A 9,696-nucleotide genomic window follows, 5' to 3' on the forward strand; every position below is an offset into this window, starting at 1 on the left:
TGATTCTACTTTGGCATTGATCATTTCAATTCAAATGTAAGAACTAGGAAAGATGGAAAAATACAGCTTCTTTTTTCTGTTTTTAATAACTTTTCAGCATATCTGTACAGCTGAAGTTCTTCCATGCCAAAAGTTGAAATTTATCATAGAATAGCTCCAGTTAGTGAAAAGGGCTTTGAGTGTTTTGGTAGAACTGACTGTGTGACTGATTTAAATCAACCTAGAGACCTATCAGTGCACAGCAGTGTTCGTTCTGTATGGGCGGTGGCAAAGTCAGGGCTAATTTATCACTACAGAGAGGAGTGCATTGATGTTACAGAGAAGAGCACCTTGCAGAAATCTTTAATCAGGTGTCCATGGGTCAAATGCATGCAGGTGTTACCAGAGCTGCTACCTGCTTTAACTCATGGCTGATGTGGGACACACACTGCATGAGTTATGCTGCATGTATTCAGGGGTAGCTATCAGTCCTCAGGTCACTGTGCCAGAGGGGCTCCCCAGGGAAAGCAAGCGGCAAACCCCTGAAATGGCACACAATGTTTCCTTCTTCTTCCTCATGGCCTCATCTTGGCATAGGTGCCAACTTCCCTTCAGTTGGTTTCCAGTTCTCCTGGGCATTTGTGGGATGGGTGGAGAACAGCATTGCACGCACGGAAAGAGAGAGCCCCAGAGCGCGCATTGCAGAGCGCAGTGTGCTGCATGCTCACTTTGCTCCCGTATGTCCCCGTTGGACCACAGAGGCAGCAAGCCGGGGTGCTGGCAGGGCTGGCAAGTGACTGTCCTAGGGACACGGGGCCATCTGAGCTGCAGAGAGGCGGACCCCAGCCCTGCAGTGAAATACAACCCACTTCTGCCTTCAGGGTCTTGCTGCTGTGTCAGCAACACCTCCTAATCGTGAGGTGCACGGAGCAGCCTGATGATGACGGACATATACGTGACCTATACTTCTCTCTTGGGTTGTTGTCTATGTGAAACACATAGGGAGCTGGAGGGCAAAGGGAGCAGGACTGTGTGTGTGCAAAGGACAGATAGGCCGCTCCAGCCCCAAGGCAGAGACTCGGGCCATGACAGATCTTATCTTCCTTACAATATTTACTCTGCAAGTCATGAAGCTGAAAGAAGCTTACTTTTGTGGACAGCTAATTTTTAAAACATAATAGTGTTAGATGGGGAGGAGTAGTTGAGAGGTTTTTATTTTGGGGTGGTTTTTTTTTAATATATATTTACTTCCCCCAAACCACATGGAGCAGTAAAAAGCAATAGCTATCATTATTGTGTATCTTTCCATGGAGCCTCATTAGTATCAGGGCATCTGCAGTGCAAAGAATTGTGAGTACTATTTGTTTAACTAAACCATTACAAGCAGCCACTTTCTGGACAATTTGTAACAAAAATATCTGTTTAGTTCTCTTCTTTCTTCCTCCTACCACTGCTACTCCTGGCTTTGCTCCCAGACAACTCTCCTCTTCAATGCAGAAAATGTCCTTTATTACAAGTCAAAATCAACACATCCCAATAATTAAAAAATGTTTGCTATGATAATTTATCATTTTTTTTTGTTCCTGCCTGGTTTGGAGTCTATGATGTATATTCTGCATCTACTACAGCAATGCTTATTTTCAACATTCCAGCCCAACAAGAAATTCCACGGAAGGGTTATATTTCATTGCCTGCAAAAAAATAATTAAAAACAGAATGACGATTCTAAGAGACAAGACTAATCTGACTTTCAGAAATTGGAGGCTGTTTGAGAATACAGGCCAATATATTTATGTATGCCAAATACTAACACAATCCTGGAGTTATTTAGGTGTCTCCTTTGATTTCAGGGTGTCAGACAACTAATTATTTTTGAACAAAGCTTAAGCAAGACTTCGGGAATTAAGTTCTTACTTCTGGGGACTTAGTTCTTGTTGAAACTCTGCAGGTGTGGGGCATGGTGATTCTCCTCAGCCCATTTGAAAAGGTCTGCTCATCTTTTGCTGTCAATAGAAGTTGGGAACTCCAGCCCTAGTCAGTAGAAGATGTGTTGACATGAGGGTTTTAGTTCACATCAGGAGTGGTTTTTTTACAGGGACTCACCTGGTTGTCCCCACTGGGCTTTGTTTCACACTGCGCAGCAGGTGCAGAAGCCACAGAATGGATTCATTTTGGAAGAAACCAGATGGGATGATGCAATGTATTTGCACATACAAATGCATTTAATGAATGTCATGTGCTCTTCAGTCCACAGGACTAGCCCAGAGCTCCTCCAGCATAACCTCTCCCCAGCACACAGGTATCGTGGCCTTCAGGTTCATCCTCTACAAAGCTGCTGCCTGCTGCTGTAAGCGGGCCCAAACCCGAGCTGAGGGTAATGAGCTTTGCTAAACTGCTGCCAAAATATTCATCTCATTGCAAAATACAGTCCATGACAATTTAAATATGTTGTTGCCAGAGTTACTGAAGTGCTGTGCTACCCACAGCACTTACTCATAGTGAAGTGCACATGGTGTGCGGAAGAGAAAGGAGGCAATGGGGCAGGGCAAGGATGCAGGATGTATTTTCTTATCATGACTGATAAGGGAAGCTGCTCTTTCAGCATCAGCAGGGCATTGCAAAGCCAAAACTACTGGACTCTGACCTTTGTAAGTCTCCAGGCTTGTGCTTTTCTGTGTTTGTGACAGCATTTCAAAAGGACTCCTTTACATCCCCTATAAACCAAGCTGTGTTTACCATCTCGTATGAATCCACCTTTCTTCAGGGATCTCTATTACCTGTTTAAATATGATCACTCTCTCACTGAAATCTGTTTAACTGCACAGGTATATGTGTTGTCAGTACTTCTATGCAAGTTTCCATCCTATATGAACAGCATACCTGGGTTTTCAATCAAACTCTGAAGCTGTAACTCGGATCAGCAGTCTGATATAGACTTCTATTTCACTTCTTTCTTGTGCCATTAGGATGGTATGAATATTTCTATTTTTCTGTAAATGAAAACCAGGGACCTTTTTAAGTTTGACAATGACTGTATTTGCTCAGGAGCCGGGCATTTCTTCCTTATTTTCTTTTATGAGTGTTCCTCATATATGACATTTAACTTAAAAATTTACTGTCTTTGTGAGAGAGAAAGTGGCTTGCAGAGGTAGGCATTGCTTATGCAAATTGTTCAGTCCTCTGGGAAAAGGTTTAGTCACTTGTCATTAGTTTCCTTATTACCGACTGTAATGAACAGTTACTGGTTTCAATATACATTTTCAAATGTAATATTTAATAAAACCTCACCTTTTATACAGAAAAACCATTTGTGAACCACTCATAGAAAATCTACAGCCTGACAGGAAAATGTGTTCATTTTTATTCTCTTACTGTTAGTCACCATTACGAGACAAAGCCAAACACGCGTACACGGATAGTGCGCAGAATTAATTTCATCGAGAACAAAGAAACACATGGTGGCAGGGCAAACAATGTTAGGGGTTTTCAATGCTCCGCTGACTGGGATATTCGGTCCCCTGGACTCTTCCACTGCTGTTCGTTTTATTATTCCTATAGATTCGATAAGACCTGATCCAGCTCTGTACACACAGTTCTTTTACTTCTTACACGGCTTGTTTCTATGGTAATACTAAACCGGGAGATTTCTAATTACTCATACTTCCTTATTTAGAAAAAAAAAGTGTCAGATGCCATAAACTGAACCGTTTTAACCCCTGATACTTCGTAAATGCATTACTTTGCATCAGGGTATGGCAATGCTTCTTGCTGCTACGATTACCTGAAGTGACCTCGACTTTACAGGAAGAAAAAACTTTTTTTTTTTTTTTTCAGATGAGATAGTTCCTCACTTTACCCCTCATTTCATTGCTTTGGCTCCTGACAGTCATGGGAAGAACGGCAGTGGCACGGCTCTCTCCAGCATCTGTTACAGTGAGATGTGCACGATGTTTTCAAAGGAGAATTACCTTCCAAGTTGCAAAGGAAAGCCGCCGTAAAGGGAAAGTGTGCTCAACACGGTGTTTCAGCTCAGCTTCCTAATTATTCCCTCAGGGAGCAGAATTTTTTCCAGTCGTAATCAGGATAAGTCTGGCCCTTCAAAGCAGATGATTTCCTGAATTTTACGCAGTTTGGGGGCCACCTGTAGAGGGTGAGGAGACCTTGTTCAATGGCACATTGCCATCAGCAACCGTTTTTGTCAGACCTTTGCTGCTTTCCCTGACGCTATTCAGGAACGGCGCTTCCCACTGTCCCACAGGGGTACAAGGACAAACTTCACACTCGGTTAGGTGCTATCTGTCTCCTCTGCTAGGAGCCACAGACAGTGTCTGCTCAGACATCTGCTTCTGTCCCACAGACATCACTATGATCCCACCTCCGCGTAGGTGACTTTTCCAAGGAAAGGAGATCTTCAGCCTCACTGCTCCTCACTTTCTTAGTGTATTTCCCATGATTATCATCTGGCAGGTCCCAGCAGCCAGGGGCTGTCCCCATCCTTAGTGGGGCTACAGTCTTCTTTTGCTCAAAAAGGAGACCTACCTCCTATAACTACCTTCAAAACAACAGTCTGCTGCCGGCTCATTTGGACTGCGAGCTAATATTTCTCTGCTGTTGATGGCAAAGATTAAATTAGTCTTGAGGGGTTTGCTTCTTTCCCAACTTGTCCAATCTAGAAATCCCCCTGGCATGGGGAAAGCAGCCACCATCCTCGCAAAGACCTTTCACACTTCACAGACCCTGAAAGATTTAACATCACAATTTCAACAGAAAAGCAACTTAATTGGCCAGGCTCTCACTGATCAAAACTTCGTCCACCTAATGAAAGAGAATACTCGCAAATCCTGAAACTTGAACATCAAAGGTGACTCAGAAGAGATTGCCCAAGATGGCCTTGGGCATCCCTTTGGAAATGAGGGTTTGGCGCACCTTCAAGAAAGCATCCTAGTCAGGAAAGCATTTAGATGTGCGCCTGATACGAGGTGCATACTTAGGAGCTTTCCTGGAAAGGACCTCGGTTAACAGGTACCATTGCATAACCCCTGGCAAAGAACTTGGGTGTAGCATCTATATTTTTCAAATGTTGACAATTACCTTTAAATGAATACATTTCTCACCACTACCTGACTATTTCAGAGTTAGAAAAACTCCCCCCTGGAGAGAACCATTTGAAAAGGCCATACTCAGGTCTAACCTCATGAAGTACCCCTTAAATTAAATGCACTCTTAAAACTCATTCATTCATTCCAGTGATAGGGCGTATCAGGGCCACAGCGAGGTTAGATAAGAGGGATTGCTCTCCAGGGATGCTGGTAGAGTGGGCAAATATGTAAATACAGCTAAGAACTTAATTTTTAATGCTGGGACTTGGCTGAGGCAATTACCACTTAACGCTGTCCTTCCCTGAGGCAAGCAAGTTAGCTAAAATGAATGAGGGGAGGACTGTGCCAAAAAGACTCGCTTTGCTCCAACTAAAAATAATGTATCAGGACAGCAATGGAAGCAAATGATCATATCCGGTATGAGCCAGGAATTGCTCTATCCAAGCCTGCCTTTGAGCAACAGAACATAGAAGGTGATGCCCTTGAGTAAGACTTTTCAGACTTAGCCCCCTGACAATTTATATACTTCATTATAAAATATTAAGAATGACAGCTGATATATTATAACACTTCGGTTCCACACACACCATGTAAAATAGGCTGTGTGTATCCAACCGAACAATTTAATAGCCCACTGATAAATTTGGGGTTTGTTTTCTCAAGGCTTCGGCGAGGAAAAGACCTTCCGTAAAAATACCGTACAACGTATCCTTCAGATTGCCGCGTCAACACCAAATACGGCTTTCTCAGGCCTTCTTCCATCCCTGCACTCTGCTCGCCGCACCTGCTGTAAGAGAGAGGTGGCAGAGGCACTGTGTACAAAATTGGGACTCCACGGTCTTCAACGTACTGTGTCCTGTGGGACACAGCAGCGTGTAAGGCTGCACATTCATCGCGTGATGGTGGACTGCATGTTAAACTGGAGTTGGTAATTTACCTTTTTACTGGGTTCCAGAGTGACTTCTGTGGGTGCTGGGCATACTCACCTCCTGTTGACCGCACAGTGCCTCCTGGGTGGGAAGGAGTCTGAGGCCAGAGCTCCGGGAGCATTGGGGGTTACTTGGGTTAAAAGGTATAAAAATAAATAAACATACCAACAAAGCAAGTGGAGAAATGAGTAATAGTAAGAGATGACGGTTCTCTGAGGATTTCTTCAGATGTTTCCGGATACCAAATTGTAAGGTTTGACCAAATGCAACATTTTGTGGGAAACTTGTGGTTTGGGAGGACAGTTGGTCAGAGAAGGAAAAAAAAAACCACACAAAAAAAAAAACCCTGAAAAGTTTTATTTCAGCTAAGATGGAAATTTTGCGCAAGGGAAAAAAAACCCCACCACCTGCTTCCTTCCAACACATTTTACAAAACAACCATTTAACCTGTCTAGTTGTGACATTTAGGAGGTGCTATTACTTATCCTGAGACAAATTTGGGTTTTTTATGTTCTGTAAACAAAGGTTGTTGCTATATATTATAATAGGGTCTGTTAATTTGAACTCTGTCCATTTGTTTTAATGGGAAATATATCGCACCTTTTTGGACTACTGTGAAAAGAAATCCGTAGTCAGGAATCCCTTCCTGTTGTTAATGAAGTAGTAAATGAAGAAACAGAGAAGCAGCTGCAAGTGGGAATGCTAAGTTTTATAATCAGGTAAGCCTATTTACATGGATGCTTTAGCGTACGTCTTCGCTAGAAAACTCAGCCACACGTTTTGTTTTTAGTACGGGTTTGTGTAATGAGTAAGATCCTAATGCTGATAGAAGAGCATCTAAATCACTTCTGCATTAGAGAGATTGATGTCCCTTTTGTTCCTCCTTTAACTGCACTCACTGATGAAGATGATGCAGATAATTAATTACAGCTATGAAGGATGAAAGTGAAAGGGCCATATTCCCTCCTCAGCCCTGACCCTGCACTGGATTAACATCAAGGAGGTTGCAGGGTCAAAGGAGTTCAGGAAAAAGCCTTTGGTAATAAATTATACTGAGATTATGTCCTGTAACCTAACTGCAACTCTTCCATCAGCAAGTAAATATCAAGTGTAAAGAGCTCTTAAAAAACTAAAAGTCATCCTTTCTTCCTGCGAGGAAAGTGTGGCAGAAGATGGATGCGCTTCCCTAAGGCTCTGCAAGGCAGATTATTTGACAGCCTCTTCTGCACCAGGACAGCCCTCACTGGGTCACAGGTGTACCTGTAGGTGCTTCTCTTACCGTGTTTGAGGGAAATATAGGACACAAGTGTGCTGCTTTGCCCTTTGTCAACTTGGAGTCATCTTCTAGTTTTTCACTTGCTAAACAGGAACCTGTATGTGAGCTGCAGAGCAAGTTTTGTTAAGAAATAACCGGCAAGCACCCAGTTTTAGAGATGAGACAAATGTTCATTTTTAAAAGTTTTGGTAGGTGAAGCCAGTTTGCCAGCCCACCCCGCTGCCAGCTGCTACCTCCAGCACCGTTGGTGAAAGATGCCAAATGAGTTACACAAACCCAAACTGGCCACAATTGTATCATTAGCCTGATCCAGGCACCCCGTGACTCTAGGGAATGTGTGTGACCCCAACTCCTCTCCGCCAGGGGAAGCAAAATCCACTGCAGAGGGACAACAGGAAAACGTGGCTGTTTCTGCAGCAATGGTCCTTACACTGGAGCTGCCGTTGGCATAAAACAGAAACATGGGAAGTGTCTGAGGGAAGGAAACACATGCCAGGATGTCTACAGAGAGGACAGCCTCCATGTATCTGTAGATGATAGATAAATCCCCAGTCCAGAACTTCCACGGACTTCAGCATGAGTCTCTCTAGCTTTAAAAGTCCCCGCTTCTGGGCGTTTGGTACCGAAAAACTCTGGGAGATGATATCCATCAGATTGGGCTGTTTCAGCTTAGGAAATCACAGGTGCACAGGGCGCAGCATGAGCCACGCTGTCCACCATCACCGGTGGTGACAGACGTGGAAGCACATGGCCATAGCCAAGACCAAATACACCTCTCACCTATGATGCTGGGATCCTCAAGCAGGAGAGAGGGACCAGCCAGCAGTGACCTGCAGCTACATCTTCATACCACAGTTCTCCTTAGCAGGTCTCCTCATGGGCGTTAAAACTCAACATGCAAAGACGAGGGGATGTTTTTTAGCTTGACTCTGTCTCTCTGCACTGCAGTCTCCCTTCTGCACAATGAAGATAACAATTCCTGTGCACACTGATGACAAAATCATCCACCAGGACCTCAAACACTGCTGTGCGGAGTTCCAGAGAAGACCATATAAAAATAGCATATCTTTTGATCTTCAAACTCTATTAAATGCAGCCTGCAGATGCAGTAAAATCCTCAAATTGTTCTCTGGACACAAAAATAGGTTTCTTGCCACTATAACACAAAGCGACAGGATTAGGAAGAAATCTGGCAGTTTTCAGACGCTACCAAAAAAGCCAGGCAATTCGTTTGGCTTTGAGCAGCAGGTTTTTGACAGGTTGGCCACTCTGCCTTACCTGAAAACACCTATATTTGGGATTTTTTCCCCTTCGAGAGATGCCTGTGACCTGCGGAAAGCAGCAGGGCTCATGAGCATACCTACCTACAGGGCCGGTTTCACGGTTTTACAGTTTCACAGTTTTAGCACCATCTCATTGGTGGTCCTGAGCTGTGCCCATGGCATGGCACTGTCATCACTCTTCTACCATGAAACATCCAACTGCCCTACTCTGCCCTACTCTGCACCCTTTCCCCCCGACAGCCCCAACCCACTCGGTGGTGGTGAACCCCTCTGCGCCTCAGCTTCGGCCCTAACCTGCTCCCAGGGCATGGGGTGGTCTCTCTTCCTAGCGATGGGAAGGGTTGGAGACCCCATGGGTTTCCTCCATCTCTATTTCCAGGCCGCCCTTTCCATCAGTTAACTGGGACAGCAGAGCTGCCGTAGCAGGTCAGTATGGGTTCCATGCATCCCTAGGGATGTGGGATCCCAGAATCTATGCAGCAGGACAGGTCACATAAACAGTGGAGAAGCAGCTGGGTCTCAGCTCACACAGAGCTGCTCAGAAGGGACCGGCACTATTTCCTCTAACATGCATAATGCTTTCCCATCTCTAAAATAACGGAGTTACAGCAAATTCAAGTTATTTATTTCATAGCTTTGGGGATCCCCCCCTCCCCTTTTTAATTTTGTCTTCATTTAAAAGTACCTTAACATAACGCCCAGGGGGAAATAGGAGGTTGCATTAAAAGGGAGGGAAGGCTCTGCACCGTTTCTCTTTTCCTCCAAGCCCGGCTTCATAGTTACCGTTACAAAAATAGGAAAAAACATCCTACACAGAGATCACCTCCCCGTGTAGCATTTATGGCTACGTGACACAGAGCTTAAAAACATAAACCACTAGACTCCACGTGGGCAGGACTTGACTAACAGTCCATCTGCGGAGCAAAGAACTAAAGATAGAGCCCCGACGGCTTCCTCGGCTCGCTCCGCTTTCCAGAGCAGGTGGGACGCTTCTGCTGCAGGGGCCATTTTTGGGAGCCTCAGGAAATCGGCGTCTCCTTCTTGCAGGGCGGGCTCTCGGGCGGGTGCGGGGAGGAAGCCGGGGACGGAGGGAGGAAGGCGGGCAAGGGGGGCCATGCTGGAGCCGCCCC

Source organism: Charadrius vociferus, unplaced genomic scaffold (assembly GCF_000708025.1).
Source record: "Charadrius vociferus isolate BGI_N301 unplaced genomic scaffold, ASM70802v2 scaffold23, whole genome shotgun sequence".
Lineage (NCBI taxonomy): Eukaryota > Metazoa > Chordata > Aves > Charadriiformes > Charadriidae > Charadrius > Charadrius vociferus.